This window comes from Primulina tabacum, chromosome 7 (genome assembly GCF_025594145.1).
Source record: "Primulina tabacum isolate GXHZ01 chromosome 7, ASM2559414v2, whole genome shotgun sequence".
NCBI classification, from domain to species: Eukaryota; Viridiplantae; Streptophyta; class Magnoliopsida; order Lamiales; family Gesneriaceae; genus Primulina; species Primulina tabacum.
In genome coordinates this window covers 22,142,249-22,159,822 of record NC_134556.1, presented here as the reverse complement: position 1 = coordinate 22,159,822, position 17,574 = coordinate 22,142,249, and positions in this window count along the sequence as shown.

Below are 17,574 nucleotides of genomic sequence, written 5' to 3'. Positions count from 1 at the left end.
TATCCATACCCGAAGGTAAGCGGTGAATCCCCGACTACAATGCATCGACTCCTATATGTTTCTACAGAACACCCAACCTTGCCACCTAATGACCCCATGAGAGTCGGTAAACAAGTCAAAGTGTAATTCTAGCACATAGAGTCTCAATGTTGTCCCGGGTCATAAGGACTAATGGTGTAAAACCATAAACTAGGACGTTTCCACTCGATAAGTGAGAACCACTTGGAAAGTCCTTTATGGAGGGTTGTTCAGTGCATTCTATCAGGAGCACCTATCTGCATGCTCGGACATCACAATGTCCCCTACCAATGAAACATGGTACTCACATCGCCGATACTAGTCTCGAACTCGAGCGGCCTATATCCTTCTTAGCGGCGGCTGAATCGACTAGGAACTGTTTAGAATATACTGTATTCCAAATATGAGTTTCATGATACTCATCATATGAGCATCTCATATTCTTTCTACTATTTGTATATTCAAGGGCTTTATCTATGCAACTAGCATGGGTATTCAGATAAAGATGTGCCAATATAATAATTTCAAATATTATTAAAATAAAGATTGTTTATACATAGAGTTTCATTGTGAACACTCGGCCAATACTTGGCTTGACGGACACCTACTATAACACCAGCAATACAACATCAATCAGATACCAATCCCAACATCTCATAATCGATAATAATACAATTCTGATACTAATTCTCAATCAATTCAACTTTGAAAATCATAACGATTTCATAATCAATCTGTTTCTTAATCTGACTTAGATTCTACGATGTCTAACATGTCAACAACATCATATATGAATCATATTCGATTCTGGTAATATTGTAATTTCAAGACATATGAAAACTTAATAAAACTTACGTTCAGTTGTAGCCTGCGTCGATAGAAACACGGTACTGAAGTCGGATTGCAAATCGTACGGGTGGATCTTTCGCAATCACAAATCTAAAAAGGCGTAAGGATTTTTCACCCTTCTCCAGAAGCTTTTCTCGTTCCTTTATGATTGTTTCTGAGGAATTTTGAAATCTTGTTATATATATATTGCATGCTTGAAACCAAGTGGCTCGTTCTTGTGGCTGCACGTCTCGCGCATATGCGCGACCCTCCTCGGCGCATATGCGAGAGACCTACTTGTCTCCGCAATATTCTTCTCGGCAGCTAGCGGATATGCGCGCACCTCTTCCGCGCATATGCGCGAGGTCCTTCACAACTCTCGGGTACCCTCGCGCACATGCGCGAATCCATGTTGCGCATATGTGCGAGGTTCTCTGCCTGTCTCGCGCATATGCGCCCGGCAGGGTTGCGCATATGCGCGAGGTCTTTTCCTCACACATAATTCAAACTTCTTTTCGGCTTCCCCGGTCTGATCCGTTCTATTTATAATCACATCAATTAATCAATGAATCATTTCAGATTACAATAATCAAAATCTTGGGCATTAAATTTCTCCCCCTCTAAGATACAATTTCGTCCCCGAAATCACAGGCAATCAAATCATATCAGAAAGAAATGTATAACAGAAGCTGAATAGAAAACTCACATCAGTGAAATAACTTTGGGAACCTTTGTCTCATATCTGACTCAGTCTCCCAAGTAGCTTCTTTGACGCCATGACGATTCCACTGAATCTTCACAAGTGGAAAAGTCTTCGTTCTGAGCTGTTTTTCCTTGTGATCGAGAATTTGAATCGGCTTTTCAAAATAGCTCAATGTCTCGTCCAGTTCTACCTCGCCTGGCTAAATAACATGTGAAGCATCAAATAGATATTTTCGCAATAATGATAATGAAAGACATCATGTATCCCAGATAGAGAAGGCGGTAGGGCGAGTCGATAGGCACGATCTCCTATCTTCTCGAGAATCTCATACGGCCCAATATATCGTGGAGACAGCTTCTCTTTCTTGCCAAATCTGACAACTCCCTTGAAAGGTGAAATCTTCAAAAATACTCGGTCTCCTGCCTCAAATACTAACGGTCGTCATCTGATGTTGGCATATTTGGCCTGCCTGTCTTGAGCTGCTTTCATTTTCTTCTGAATCAGCTTCACCTTTTTAGTCATATCTCTTATCATATCAGGTCCAATCTAAGGAACCTCAGAGATATCGTCCCAATAAAGAGGGGATCTGCATTTCTTCCCGTATAACGCCTCGAATAGTGCCATCTCAATACTCGTCTGATAGCTGTTGTTGTAGGAAAATTCACAAAGTGGCAATGCATTTTGCCAGTTAGTGCTAAAATCAAGCACTACAGCTCTCAGCATATCCTCCAGTGTCTGGATAGTCCGCTCCGACTGTCCGTCGGTCTGTGGATGATATGCGGTACTCAGATGTAACTTCGTACCTAAAGCCTGCTGTAAACTCTGCCAGAAGTGCGAAGTAAACCGAGGATCACGGTCTGATACAATCGACTTCGGCACTCCATCCAATCTGACCACTTCTCTGACATAAATATCGGCCATCTGGTCATGTCTGTACGTCTTCTTGTATGGAATAAAACATGCATATTTGGTCAATCTGTCAATCACAACCCAAATCGCATCACAACCTCTGGAGGAACGTGGTAAGTGCGTCACAAAATCCATGAAAATGTGATCCCATTTCCATTCAGGAATAGACAAACTCTGTAACAGTCCTCTTGGTTTCTTCCTCTCGGCTTTCACCTATTGGCAATTCAGACATTTGGATACAAATGTAGCAATATCAGCTTTCATCTGTTTCCACAAAAACTGTCTTTTCAAGTCATTGTACATCTTCCTGCCACCAGGATGAATGCTAAAACGACTGTTGTGCGCTTCTGCCAATATCCGCTGTCTCACATCTGAAACATTCGGCACAAAAATACGGTTATTCACATACAAAACATTATCATGAACCTGATATTCCGATTAATGTCCAGCTCTGACCATAGCAATCGAGTTCTGCACATTCTGATCATTTTTTTGAGTCGCTTTAATTCTCAAAATCAGCTCTAGTTCGACTTGAATAGCATATAATCTCATCGGTCTATAATCTTTCTCAAATACCAATCCAGACAAACAGCAATCTTCTATCAAATTCGAAACACCAATCGTCGATAAGGATAAAAACATACCTTTCGACTTAGTGCATCAGCTGCTGCATTGGACTTTCCCGGATAATATTTGATTTCACAATCGAAATCCTTCAATAAATCATGCCATCTTCGCTGCCTCATATTCATCTCAGACTGTGGAAACAGATATTTCAGACTTTTATGATCAGAATAGATTTCGAACTTCTCACCATATAGGTAGTGTCGCCATATCTTCAAAGCAAATACAATGGCATCCAATTGAAGATCATGAATTGGGTAACGAGTCTCATGTGGCTTCAGCTGTCTCGAGGCATAAGCAATCACATGTCCTCGCTGCATTATAATACAACCCAATCCTCGGTGAGATGCATCACAATAAACCACAAAATCGCCAGTACCTGATGAAATAGTCAATATCGGTGCACTGGTCAGTCTTTTCTTTAATTCAAGAAAGCTGGTCTCACATTCTTCAGACCAAACAAATAGAGCATTCTTTTGAGTCAACTGAGTAATTGGCTTGGCAATGCTAAAAAAATCTTTAATAAATCGCCGGTAATATCCTGCCAAACCCATAAAACTGCGAATCTCGGGTACTGAAGTAGGTCTCGGCCAACTGATCACAGCCTCAACCTTGCTAGGATCAACAGATATCCCGTCTCCAGATATAATGTGACCCAAGAATACAACCTGTCTCAACCAAAACTCGCATTTCGACAGTTTAGCATATAATTTCTCAGCCCTCAGAATTTTCAACACAGTTCTCAAATGCTCGGCATGTTCAATCATATTCATCGAATAAATCAAGATATCATCAATGAATATAATAACGAAATCATCAAGATACCTCTGGAATATGCGGTTCATCAGACTCATAAATACAGCTGGAGCATTCGTCAACCCAAACGGAATGACAATAAACTCATAATGTTCATACCTTGTTCTGAACTCTGTCTTCGAGATACCAGAATCTCTGGCTCTCTGTTGATGATATCCAGATCTCAGATCAATCTTGGAATATACAGAATAACCCTGCAACTGATCAAATAAATCATCAACACAAGGCAAAGGGTACTTGTTTTTTACCGTAGTCTTGTTCAGTTGCCGTTAATCGATACAGAGTCTCATCAAACCGTCTTTCTTTCGAACAAACAATACTGGAGCACCCCAAGGAACATGCTCGGTCTGATATACCCCTTGGCCATTAAATCCTCCAACTGTTCTTTCAACTCTTTCAACTCAATCGGTGCCATTCTGTACGGAGCCCTAGAAATTGGAACTGTACCTGGCATCAATTCAATACTGAATCTATCTCTCGAATCGGAAGCAAACCAGGAATATCATTTGGGAAGACATCAGCGAACTCACACACAACTGGCAAATCAGCCAATGATGGAATCGATTTCAATAGATCAACTGAATAGACAAGGAATCCATCCACTCATTTCTGCAACAATCGAGTCATAGACAATACGGATATCAAAGGAATTCTAGATCGAGAACCCTTACCGTAAAATTTCCACTCATCAGCCATATTCGGTCTGAATCTTACAATCTCGTGGAAACAATCAACAGTAGCTCTATACTTGGTCAACATATCGATACCGATAATACAGTCAAAATCAGACAACCCAAGCACAATACAGTCTAACTCAATATCATGCCCATCATACTGTAGCATACAATGATTCACAGACTTCACTGATATCAAACATGTCCCCAAAGGAGAAGAGACAGACACTACAGCAGATAATGACTCAATAGGCAAAGAATAATCAATGCAAATCGCTCAGATATGAATGTATGCGAATGCACCAGTATCTATCAATACATATGCAGGATACCCAGAAATAAAACAGTTACCTGCAACAACATCGTCAGGTGTAATGCCCTAGATTGTATGTGGATATAATGAAAAGATGAAGTGTTGCTTGAAGAAAGAGACCGCACCCGCGCCTAGAGAAGCACCGCACCCGCGGTGGATAGGCAGAAAGTTGGCCATTTTTACAGTAGGGTCACCGCACCCGCGGTCCAGAAGCAGCTCACCCGCGGTGCTGCTACAGTAGTACTACCGCACCCGCGGTGCAAACCAGACCGCACCCGCGGTCGGCGATGCTAGGATATTGATAGGGTTACCGAGAGTTAGGCGCACCCGCGATCCAAGAAAGAGTGCACCCGCGGTTGATGGACAGAGAGTTGGAGATTGTTTACAGAAATGACACCGCACCCGCGGTGCAGAACTGACCGCACACCGCGGTCGATGTTTATGCAAATGTGGATGGACCGCCGAAGCTTGAGCGCACCCGCGGCTCATGAACTACCGCACCCGTGGTCATGCGTGCTACTTGAAAAATATGACACTTGCCCCTCAACATGCAAGATATATATATTATGTATCATTCATTTCAGCAGTTCCATCAGCTGAGAATCGAGAGGGAGAAGGGATCAAGGAAAAGGAAAGTTCTTTCACTTTTGAAGCTAGCTTGTACAAGATTTTTACATCCAAACGTTAATCCGATTTATGGTTTTGAGTTCCTCTCATCACTAGCTAAAAGAAGATGTAATTTTCATTCAATTCCAGCACATTTTGATATATATGTGTTAGGAGAAGGATGAATTGAGTTTTATAATATGTTTTTGAGATTATTGATATCGTAGAAACGAAACCGGATCGAAGAACGGACGTTGTATGCTATAGTTATTATTTTCCAGCATGTTTAGAATTAAATATGCAGATTTTGAGTACTACCATGTGCTTATGATGATGATTATTAGTTGAGAATTATGAATTGGTGATATATGTTGAGAGATGGATTGACCGGTATCGAGAAATTACGTTGTTATGCCGTCAAATGGTACCGAGGTCAAGTATTGAATTGGATATGTGTTGATTGAGATTAGAGATTGATAGAATATGTATCAACATTTCCATTTCAGATTTGGTATTGACAGATTCGTCTTCGAGACTTTGACTACGACACAGATTGTGCGACGAAAGGTATAATGCATGTCTTTTTTGGGGAAGACACAACTCAAATGAGATTCAATTTGAGTTTCCCAACCAAATCACATACTAGAATTGTTGTTTATCTTTTGATATGAATTTGATTTGTTTATAGATTTATATTCAAATCTCTTGATAGGATGCTTGTCTTGTTTATAGATTTATATTCAAGCCTTTGAGATAGGAGAGTCATTGGCTGACTTGCCAAACTAGATGTTCGGTGGTATCGACGCTTCGGATCAGATTCACTCCGATTGTAGACATTCGATACAGACATGACCGAAGTCTAGGAATAAGACGTACAGTTACCCCGATTGGGAGGGTAGGTGACAGACAGTGACGTCTTATTCACACCGGGATCCCTAGAGTAGAGTCGAGTCGAGTCAAGACATGATTTGATTTGAATTGCATGTTTATATAGATTGGTTTCATAGACTATGGAGCCCATTATTATTGCTTTGATTCATGATTTATGATTATGTATCAGCATGTATACATGTTTTATACTGGGATTTGTTCTCACCGGAGTTTTCAGCTGTTGTTATGTTTGTATGTGTGCATAACAACAGGTGGGGCAGGATCAGGGTCGCGACAAAGATGAGAGATGGACATAGCGTGGTGATCACGGGCGTAGCAGATGAACTAGTAGTTGTACTTTTGATATGTACTGTATTTAGTTACTGGTTTGTAGAATATGAATAAAACGTGGCATGTATATTATGTTTGTTGGAATGTAATGAATATATAATTACCTTGTGCTTGAGTTATAAACATTTGATTTAATGTTAAAAGAAAAATTTTGACCCGTATTTTTGAAACAAGGATCCGATTAATCCCGAAAAGAATTAAGTTAGAGCCCGGGTCCCCACAACAGGTGGTATCAGAGCAGTAGGTTCTGTAGACTGAGATAGAATAGAAAGAGTGGGGTAGATCGAGTCTTCTTCCTTGCTTTTGATGTGCTAGCATGATTTAATGCTTTCCCTATTATATGTTGTATTGTATCTGAGTTGATTTACAGCATATACTTGTAAAGACTGAATCAGAACCGATTCTGGATCAGAGGTATATGATCAGAGGAGGGCTGAGACAGATTGTATAGATTGTATCCTAATCTGTTTGATAATCAGATATGCCGCCTAGAAGAATACCAGAACCAGCTGCAGGTCAAGTGCTAGAACAAGGTAGTACGTCAGGTACTCAGATGGATGTTACTGCAACACCGATGGAGACTTTGTTGAAGAGATTTCAATCATTCCATCCACCTACCTTGAAGGGCACAGAAAATGCAGTGGATTGTGAAAGCTGGTTGGATGATATAGAGATGTTATTTGAATCACTTGCCTATACAGATGAACGTAGGGTGAAGCTGATTGGGCATCAATTGCAAGAAGTGGCCAAGAGTTGGTGGCTAACGGCGAAACGAGCCTTATTACATCGAGGTATTGATATTACTTGGAAAGTCTTTAAAGATGAATTTTATCAACGTTTCTTTCCAGTGTCATACAGAAAAGACAAAGGGGCAGAGTTCGCCAACTTGAGACAGGGGCAATGGAACATAGAGGAGTATGTTGCCAAATTCTCGTCCTTGCTTCGATTTGCACCTCATGTAGCAGGGAATGATGAGGCAGTTGCCGATAAATTCATAAATGGTTTGAATCCAGATATCTTCACCCTAGTGAACACGGGGCGACCCAACACTTTTTCTGAGGCGCTGAATCGAGCGAAGGGAGCAGAGGCTGGCTTGATCAGGCAGCGAAGAGCTTCCTATAGTGTTCAGGGTCAGAGACCGCCACCGTTCGCCACACTGTTTCTACCACCTCCTCCTCGATTTGATAGTGGAATCAGTAGTAGTGGGAAGAAAGATTCTTTGAAAGCTAAGGGTAAGCAGTTCAAGAGAGCAGGGAGCAGTTCATCGAGCTCCAGTGGGTCAAGACAGAGAGGTCCTGGCCAGAGTACAGATGTGACAGGTGTATATTGTACTACTTGTGGAGGCCGACATGCCACAGAGCAGTGTCAGGGAGTGATGGGCAGATGTAACATATGTAAGCAACAGGGACATTTCGCCAGAGTTTTTCCCCAGAGAGGTGCCCAGATATTTCAGAGTGCAGGATCATCAGCATCAGTGACTCAGCCTGAGAGGCAAGCTTCGTCTGTCCATTCCTTCCAGCCGCCATCTGCACAGTCCCAGCCTAGAGCCAGAGGTGGCCAGACAGTGAGCCAACCTCCCAGACAACAAGCTCAGGTGTTTGCATTGACGGAAGAGCAAGCCCAAGATGCACCAGACAATGTGATTGCAGGTAACTGTTTTCTTTGCGGTTATCCTGCATATGTATTGATAGATACAGGTGCATCACATACATTCATATCAGAACGTTTTGCATTGACACATGCATTGCTTGTAGAGTCATTGTCTATTGTAGTGTCTATTTCTTCTCCGTTGGGAAGTGGTCTGATATCTGTGACTTCAGTTAGACATTGCTTACTACAGTTTGAAGGGCATGAGATCGATTTAGAATGTGTTGTACTTGGTTTATCTGATTTTGATTGTATTGTCGGGATTGACATGTTGACTAAGTACTGAGCTACCGTAAATTGTTTTCACAAGATTGTCAGATTCAGACCTGAAATGACAGAAGAGTGGAAATTCTATGGTAAGGGTTCCAGATCTCGGATTCTCTTAGTATCTGCTCTGTCTATGAGTAGATTGTTGCAACAAGGAGCAGAAGGGTTCCTTATTTATTCAGTAGATTTACTGAAATCGAGCCCGGCATTGGCAGATTTGCCAGTAGTACGGGAGTTTGCAGATATATTTCCTGACGAGATTCCAGGGTTACCTCCAGCTCGAGAGTCAGATTTTAGCATTGATCTTATTCCAGGTACCGTTCCTATTTCGAGAGCTCCATATAGGATGGCGCCAATAGAATTGAAAGAATTGAAAGCACAATTAGAAGATCTTCTAGCCAAGGGATATATCAGACCTAGTGTATCTCCTTGGGGCGCACCAGTGCTATTTGTGCGAAAGAAAGACGGTTCTATGAGATTGTGTATAGATTACAGGCAACTGAACAAGGCAACGATAAAGAACAAATATCCTTTTCCTCGTATCGACGACTTATTTGATCAGTTGCAGGGATCATCTATGTATTCCAAGATCGATTTGAGATCTGGATATCACCAGCTGCGAGTACGAGATATTGATATACCAAAGACAGCATTCCGAACCAGGTATGGACATTACGAATTTATTGTCATGCCTTTTGGTTTAACGAATGCTCCAGCGGTGTTTATGGGACTGATGAACCGCGTCTTTCAGATATATTTAGATGAGTTTGTGATTGTTTTTATTGATGATATTTTGGTGTATTCCAAGAATATGATTGAGCATGCCAATCATTTGAGAATTGTGTTGCAAACACTAAGAAATGAAAGATTATATGCGAAACTGTCAAAGTGTGAGTTTTGGCTGAGACAGGTTGTCTTCTTGGGTCATATCATATCTGGAGATGGTATTTCTGTGGATCCGAGTAAAGTGGAAGCTGTGATCAGTTGGCCGAGACCGACTTCGGTGCCTGAGATACGCAGTTTCATGGGTCTAACAGGGTACTATAGACGATTCATCAAAGATTTCTCCAGTATTACGAAGCCGATTACCCAGTTGACACAGAAAAATGCGCCGTTTGTGTGGTCTGAAGATTGTGAATCCAGTTTCCTAGAGTTGAAGAAGAGGCTGACCAGTGCACCTGTCTTGATGATTCCTTCAGGTACTGGCGATTTCGTTGTATATTGTGATGCATCTCACAGAGGGCTGGGATGTGTTCTTATGCAGCGGGGTCATGTGATCGCATATGTCTCTAGACAGCTGAAGCCACACGAGATTCGATACCCCATTCATGATCTTGAATTGGCGGGTATCGTATTTGCCTTGAAATTCTGGCGTCACTATCTTTATGGTGAGAAATTTGAGATTTACTCTGACCATAAAAGCCTGAAGTATCTGTTTTTTCAGTCAGAGTTGAACATGAGGCAGCGTAGATGGCTTGATCTACTGAAAGATTTTGATTGCGAGATCAAGTACTATCCAGGGAAGTCAAATGCAGCAGCAGATGCCTTGAGTCGAAAGGTTTGTGCCCTATCTTTATCGACGATAGGTGTTTCGAATTTAGTTGAAGATTGTTGTTTGTCTGGTTTAGCATTTGACACAGATAGTAGACCATTAAGACTTGCCACGATTCAAGTTGAGCCAGATTTGATTATGAAAATCAAAGAAGCTCAAAGAACAGATCAGAATATACAGCAGTCAATTCAGATGGTCAGATCAGGACATCAGTCAGAATATCAAGTACGTGATTTTGTCCTGTATGTGAATAACCGTATTGTAGTGCCAGATGTTTCAGAGTTGAAACAACAGATATTGTCAGCAGCGCACTGTAGTCGGTTCAGCATTCACCCTGGTGGCAGAAAGATGTACAACGACTTGAAGACACAGTTTTGGTGGAAACAGATGAAATCAAATATTGCCGAATATGTGTCTATGTGCTTAAATTGCCAACAGGTGAAGGCCGAAAGAAAGAAGCCCGGAGGTTTACTTCAGAGTTTGTCTATTCCTGAATGGAAATGGGATCACATTTCCATGGATTTCGTGACGAAGTTACCTCGATCATCCCGGGGTTGTGATGCGATTTGGGTTGTGATAGACTGATTAACCAAATCAGCATGTTTTATTCCGTACAGAATGACGTACAGACATGATCAGATGGCTGAGATATATGTCCGAGAGGTAGTAAGATTACATGGTGTGCCGAAGTCTATCGTATCAGATCGTGATCCACGATTCACTTCTCACTTTTGGCACAGTCTGCAGCAGGCTTTAGGTACGAAATTGCACCTAAGTACTGCTTATCATCCACAGACAGATGGACAGTCAGAGCGGACTATCCAGACTTTAGAGGATATGCTAAGAGCTGTAGTGCTAGACTTTGGCACTAGTTGGCAAGATTCACTACCGTTGTGTGAATTCTCGTACAACAACAGCTATCAAACGAGCATAGAGATGGCACCGATTGAAGCATTGTATGGCAAGAAATGCAGATCTCCATTGTATTGGGATGATATATCTGAGGTACCAGAACTTGGGCCTGATATGATTCATGAGATGACCGAGAAAGTAAAGATAATTCAGAAGAGGATGAAGACGGCACAGGATAGGCAAGCCAAGTATGCCAATATCAGACGTAGACCGCTAGTATTTGAACAAGGAGACAGAGTGTTTTTGAAGATTTCTCCTTTCAGAGGCGTTGTCAGATTTGGCAAACGCGGGAAGTTGTCTCCTAGATACATCGGTCCATACGAGATTCTTGACGTTTTTCATGTATCGATGCTGCGTAGATACATGCCAGATTATTCTCATGTCATTCGGCCTGACGAAGTTGAGCTGGATCAGACATTGAGTTATGTTGAACAACCGATACAGATTCTTGATCGGAAAGAGAAACAGCTCAGAACAAAGACTATTCCACTAGTGAAAGTCCAGTGGAGTCGTCATGGCACCGAGGAAGCGACTTGGGAGACAGAAGCAAATATGAGACAAAAATTTCCCGAGTTATTCTCATGATGTGAGTATTTATTCAGCTTTTGATTTTACTGCTGTTTGTACATACTTTGATTAATTGATTTCACGTTCGAGGACGAACTAATATCTAAGAGGAGGAGAAATGTAATGCCCTAGATTGTATGTGGATAGAATGAAAAGATGAAGTGTTGCTTGAAGAAAGAGACCGCACACGCACCTAGAGAAGCACCGCACCCGCGGTGGATAGGCACAAAGTTGGCCATTTTTACAGTAGGGTCACCGCACCCGCGGTCCAGAAGCAGCTCACCCGCGGTGCTGCTACAGTAGTACTACCGCACCCGCGGTGCAAACCAGACCGCACCCGCGGTCGGCGATGCTAGGATATTGATAGGGTTACCGAGAGTTAGGCGCACCCGCGGTCCAAGAAAGAGTGCACCCGCGGTTGATGGACAGAGAGTTGGAGATTATTTACAGAAATGACACCGCACCCGCGGTGCAGAACTGACCGCACCCGCGGTCGATGTTTAGCAAATGTGGATGGACCGCCGAAGCTTGAGCGCACCCGCGGCTCATGAACTACCGCACCCGCGGTCATGCGTGTTACTTGAAAAATATGACACTTGCTCCTCAACATGCAAGATATATATATTATGTATCTTCATTTCAGCAGTTCCATCAGTTGAGAATCGAGAGGGAGAAGGGATCAAGGAAAAGGAAAGTTCTTTCACTTTTGAAGCTAGCTTGTACAAGATTTTTACATCCAAACGTTAATCCGATTTTGGTTTTGAGTTCCTCTCATCACTAGCTAAAAGAAAATGTAAGTTTCATTCAATTCCAGCACATATTGATATATATGTGTTAGGAGAAGGATGAATTGAGTTTTATAATATGTTCTTGAGATTATTGATATCGTAGAAACGCAACCGGATCGAAGAACGGACGTTGTATGCTATAGTTATTATTTTCCAGCATGTTTAGAATTAAATATGCAGATTTTGAGTACTACCATGTGCTTATGATGATGATTATGAGTTGAGAATTATGAATTGGTGATATATGTTGAGAGATGGATTGACCGGTATCAAGAAATTACGTTGTTATGCCGTCAAATGGTACCGAGGTCAAGTATTGAATTGGATATGTATTGATTGAGATTAGAGATTGATAGAATATGTATCAACATTTCCATTTCAGATTTGGTATTGACAGATTCGTCTTCGAGACTTTGACTACGACACAGATTGTGCGACGAAAGGTATAATGCATGTTTTGTTTGGGGAAGACACAATTCAAATGAGATTCAATTTGAGTTTCCCAACCAAATCACATACTAGAATTGTTGTTTATCTTTTGATATGAATTTGATTTGTTTATAGATTTATATTCAAATCTCTTGATAGGATGCTGTCTTGTTTATAGATTTATATTCAAGCCTATGAGATAGGAGAGTCATTGGTAGACTTGCCAAACTAGATGTTCGGTGGTATCGACGCTTCGGATCAGATTCACTCCGATTGTAGACATTCGATACAGACATGACCGAAGTCTAGGAATAAGACGTACAGTTACCCCGATTGGGAGGGTAAGTGACAGACAGTGACGTCTTATTCACACCGGGATCCCTAGAGTAGAGTCGAGTCGAGTCAAGACATGATTTGATTTGAATTGCATGTTTATATAGATTGGTTTCATAGACTATGGAGCCCATTATTATTGCTTTGATTCATGATATATGATTATGTATCAGCATGTAAACATGTTTTATACTAGGATTTGTTCTCACCGGAGTTTCTGGCTGTTGTTATGTTTGTATGTGTGCATAACAACAGGTGGGGCAGGATCAGGGTCGCGACAGAGATGAGAGATGGACATAGCGTGGTGATCACGTGCGTAGCAGATGAACTAGTAGTTGTACTTTTGATATGTACTGTATTTAGTTACTGGTTTGTAGAATATGAATAAAACGTGGCATGTATATTATGTTTGTTGGAATGTAATGAATATAGAATTATCTTGTCCTTGAGTTATAAAGATTTGATTTAATGTTAAAAGAAAAATTTTGACCCGTATTTTTGAAACAAGGATCCGATTAATCCCGAAAAGAATTAAGTTAGAGCCCGGGTCCCCACATCAGGTGCCTCCTGAGCCTGCTCCTCTGTCAAAGCAAACACTCTGGCCTGCTGTCTAGGAGGCTGGCTCACTGTCTGGCTTTCTCCTGGCCTCTGCTGTGACTGAGATGGTGCTGGCTGGAATGAATCAACAGCAGTCGATCGTCTATCAGTCTGTGCCGCTGATCCAGATGATTCGGCACCCTGTGATCTCTGAGAATCTCTCTGGGGACAAACTCCAGCAAAATGTCCCTGCTGTCTACAGATATGGCAAATGCCAAACACTTCTCGGCACTGCTCTGTGGCATGTTTCCCTCCACAAGTGCTGCAGTAGGCTCCTGTATAACTCTGGCCCTGACCGATCTGTCTCGAGCCACTAGAACTGGATGAACTGTTTCCAGATCTCTTAAACTGCTTCCCTCTAGCTTCCAGGATGTCTTTCTTTCCCCCACTACTGCCGCCACTCTCAAATCGGGGGGGTGGTTGCTGTGGTCTTGGTGCTGAAGGCACAAACGAAGCTCCCTTCTGTCTCATCAGATCGGCTTTGGCTCCCTTGGCTCTATTCAAGGCATCAGTAAAGTTGTTCGGTCGTCCCGTGTTCACCAATGTAAATATTTCAGGATTTAGGCCATTAATGAACTGATTCGCAACCGCTTCGTCGTTTTCAGCCACATGTGGAGCAAATCTCAATAATGTAGAGAACTTGGCCACATATTCCTCAATGTTTAGCTGACCCAGTCTCAAGTTTGCAAATTTTGCACCTTTGCCTTTCCTATACGACACTGGAAAGAACCTTTGATAAAATTCAGTTCTAAAAACATTCCAGGTAATAGTCGTACCTCGATGCTCCAATGCTTTCTTCGTTGTAATCCAACAGTTCTTTGCAACATCATGCAATTAGTGCCCTATCAGTTTCACTCTCCGCTCATCGGTGTAATCCAAGGACTCAAACAGCATTTCAATGTCATCTAGCCAACTCTCACAATCCACTGAAGTCTCAGTACCCTTCAGAGTCGGTGGATGGAACGACTGAAATCTCTTCAGCAATGTTTCCATCGGTGTTGCTGTCACATCCATTGGAGGATTCGAAGTGCTACCATGTTCTGGTATTCTTCGAGGAGGCATATCTAATTAGCAACCAAATACAACAATTCTGTTTTAGTCCTCCTCCGATCATCTTACTGCTGATCGAGAATCGGTTCTGATTTATTCTCAATAATACACGTTACCAAAATCAACTCAGATAAATAAGTAAACATGTATTATATAGAGCAGTAACACATGCTAGCAATCAGAAGTAAGGAAAGAAAACTCATTCTACCCCGCTCACTAGCTCCTATCTCAGTCTAAAGGATCTATCGCTCTAATACCACCTGTTGTGGGGACCCGGACGCTAATTCATTTCTTAATCGTCTGTGGGAATAATTAATTCAATTATAATAAACAGGGTCTAATTTTTTTTTTTTATATAAGTGTCAAATGCGGAATGTAATGGAATTCATTCAATATATACCTCATGACAAAGTACAAGTCTTGTACCATATACAGTCATTTAAAACTAAGGTTTAACAACTATAATTCAAGTGTTCAAACCCTATCTATAATCCAAATCCGTAGTCTCCACTCTAATCACGATCTCTCTCTTCATCTCCTCGACCCTGATCATGTCCCACCTGTTGTCATGCACACATACAAACACGACAACAGCCGGATAACTCCGGTGAGAAATATATCCCAGTATAAATCAACGATACATGCAATCATATATTCAATATAAAGCCTGAGAAAGATATCAATAATATGACTCAAAATCTGAAAGCATAATTCAAGATAAATCTGTAAATCAACTCATGACTCCATATCTCAGACTAGACTCATTCCTAGTATAGGGATCCCGGTTCCTAGACGTTGGCATTCCTATATCGAAATTCAGTAAAAGAAGTAAATTCCACCTCTAATCAAACATCGATATAAACCAAACATCCGGTGTCTTGACCTATCCGTCACAGACTTTGGTAACCTCCGCCAATCACTATTCGGTGACAATGTGCAATGGGTCAGTGACGGTTCCATCACCATCAGGCCCAGTCTGTCACAAGACCAATCGTCTAATACATGCTTTCTATAAATCAATAGAACAAGAAAATCAATCCAATCAATGCACACAATAACAATAAGTATGTGTTTTAGGAAAACTCAAGTATTTCACACTCGAGTCATTCTCCCGGTTCGACATTGACTTATACCTTTCTTTCTGTAAATCTGATTCTGTCAAAGTGTCTGATTCGAATCTGTCAACACTCAATCTGGCAATGACAATATCAAGGAGTATAATATCAATATACTACTCAATCAATACTGGATATAATCAGAACTCAATCAAATTCTGTTTCAACGGCATAACGGCGCAGTCTCAATATACCCAGCGATACAACATCAACCAAATATCAATCCCAACATCTAATAATCAATAATAATACAATTCTGATATTAATTCTCAATCAATTCAACTCTGAATATCATAAAGATTTCATAACCAATATGTTTCTCAATCTGACTTCGATTCTACGATGTCTAACATGTCAAGAACATCATATATGAATCATATTCGATTAAGGTAATATCGTAATTTCATGACATAACAAAACTTAATAAAACTTACGTCCAGTCTGTGTCGATAGAAACACGGTACTGAAGTCGGATTGCAAATCGGACGGGTGGATCTCTCGCAATCACAAATCTAAAAAGGCGTAAGGATTTTTCACCCTTCTCCAGAAGCTTTTCTCGTTCCTTTATGATTGTTTCTGAGGAATTTCGAAAGCTTGTTATATATATATTGCATGCTTGAAACCTAAGTTGCTCGTTCTTGTGGCAGCACGTCTCGCGCATATGCGCGACCCTCCTCGACGCATATGCGCGAGACCTACTGGTCTCCGCAATATTCTTCTCGGCAGCTCGCGCATATGCGAGCACCTCTTCCGCGCATATGCGCGAGGTCCTTCACAACTCTCGAGTACCCTTGCGCACATGCGCAAATTCATGTCACGCATATGCGCGAGGTTCTCTGCCTGTCTCGAGCATATGCGCCCGACAGGGTTGCGCATATGCGCGAGGTCTTTTCCTCGCACATAATTCAAACTTCTTTCCGGCTTCCCCGGTCTGATCCGTTCTATCTATAATCACATCAATTAATCAATGAATCATTTCAGATTACAATAATCAAAATCTCTGTTGAAACCTTTCCAGAAAATCGACCAAATTTTCGCAGTCGAAATGACAGCAGACACGTTTTTAGATCTAAAAATTTTGATCCTGAAATCATTTCAAATGTTTTTTCTCAAACTTTTTCACAACATACATGGATTTTCACTCATAATAAACATCACAACACATAATATAATGAGATCGATGCAGAAACAATAGAATATACATGTCTTTGATCTTTAAAAATTCTGAAATGACGATACCGAAGCGGGAAAGGTGCGAGGGTTGATCCGGAACGATTTGTGGCTCGATTTCTTGCAACAAAATCCATGTAAATTGCTGGGAATTTTTGAAGAGGAAGGGGCAGCTGTTGTTACACTTAGAACCCTAGGTTTCTCAAAAAAAAAAAAAATGAAATGGCATGCAATGAAATTTGTTTGTGTGTTAAACGGCTGAGGTGTGTGTGCGTGCATTTTGTGTAAAATTGTAACGTGTGTGCGATTTAGTGGGGAGGGAATTAAGAGTTTAATTAAGAAAATAAAATACTAATAATCAATTAGTATGCTAAATAAAACATTAATTCTCCACTAATCTACTATACTCCCTAAATTTTAAATAAAATACACATG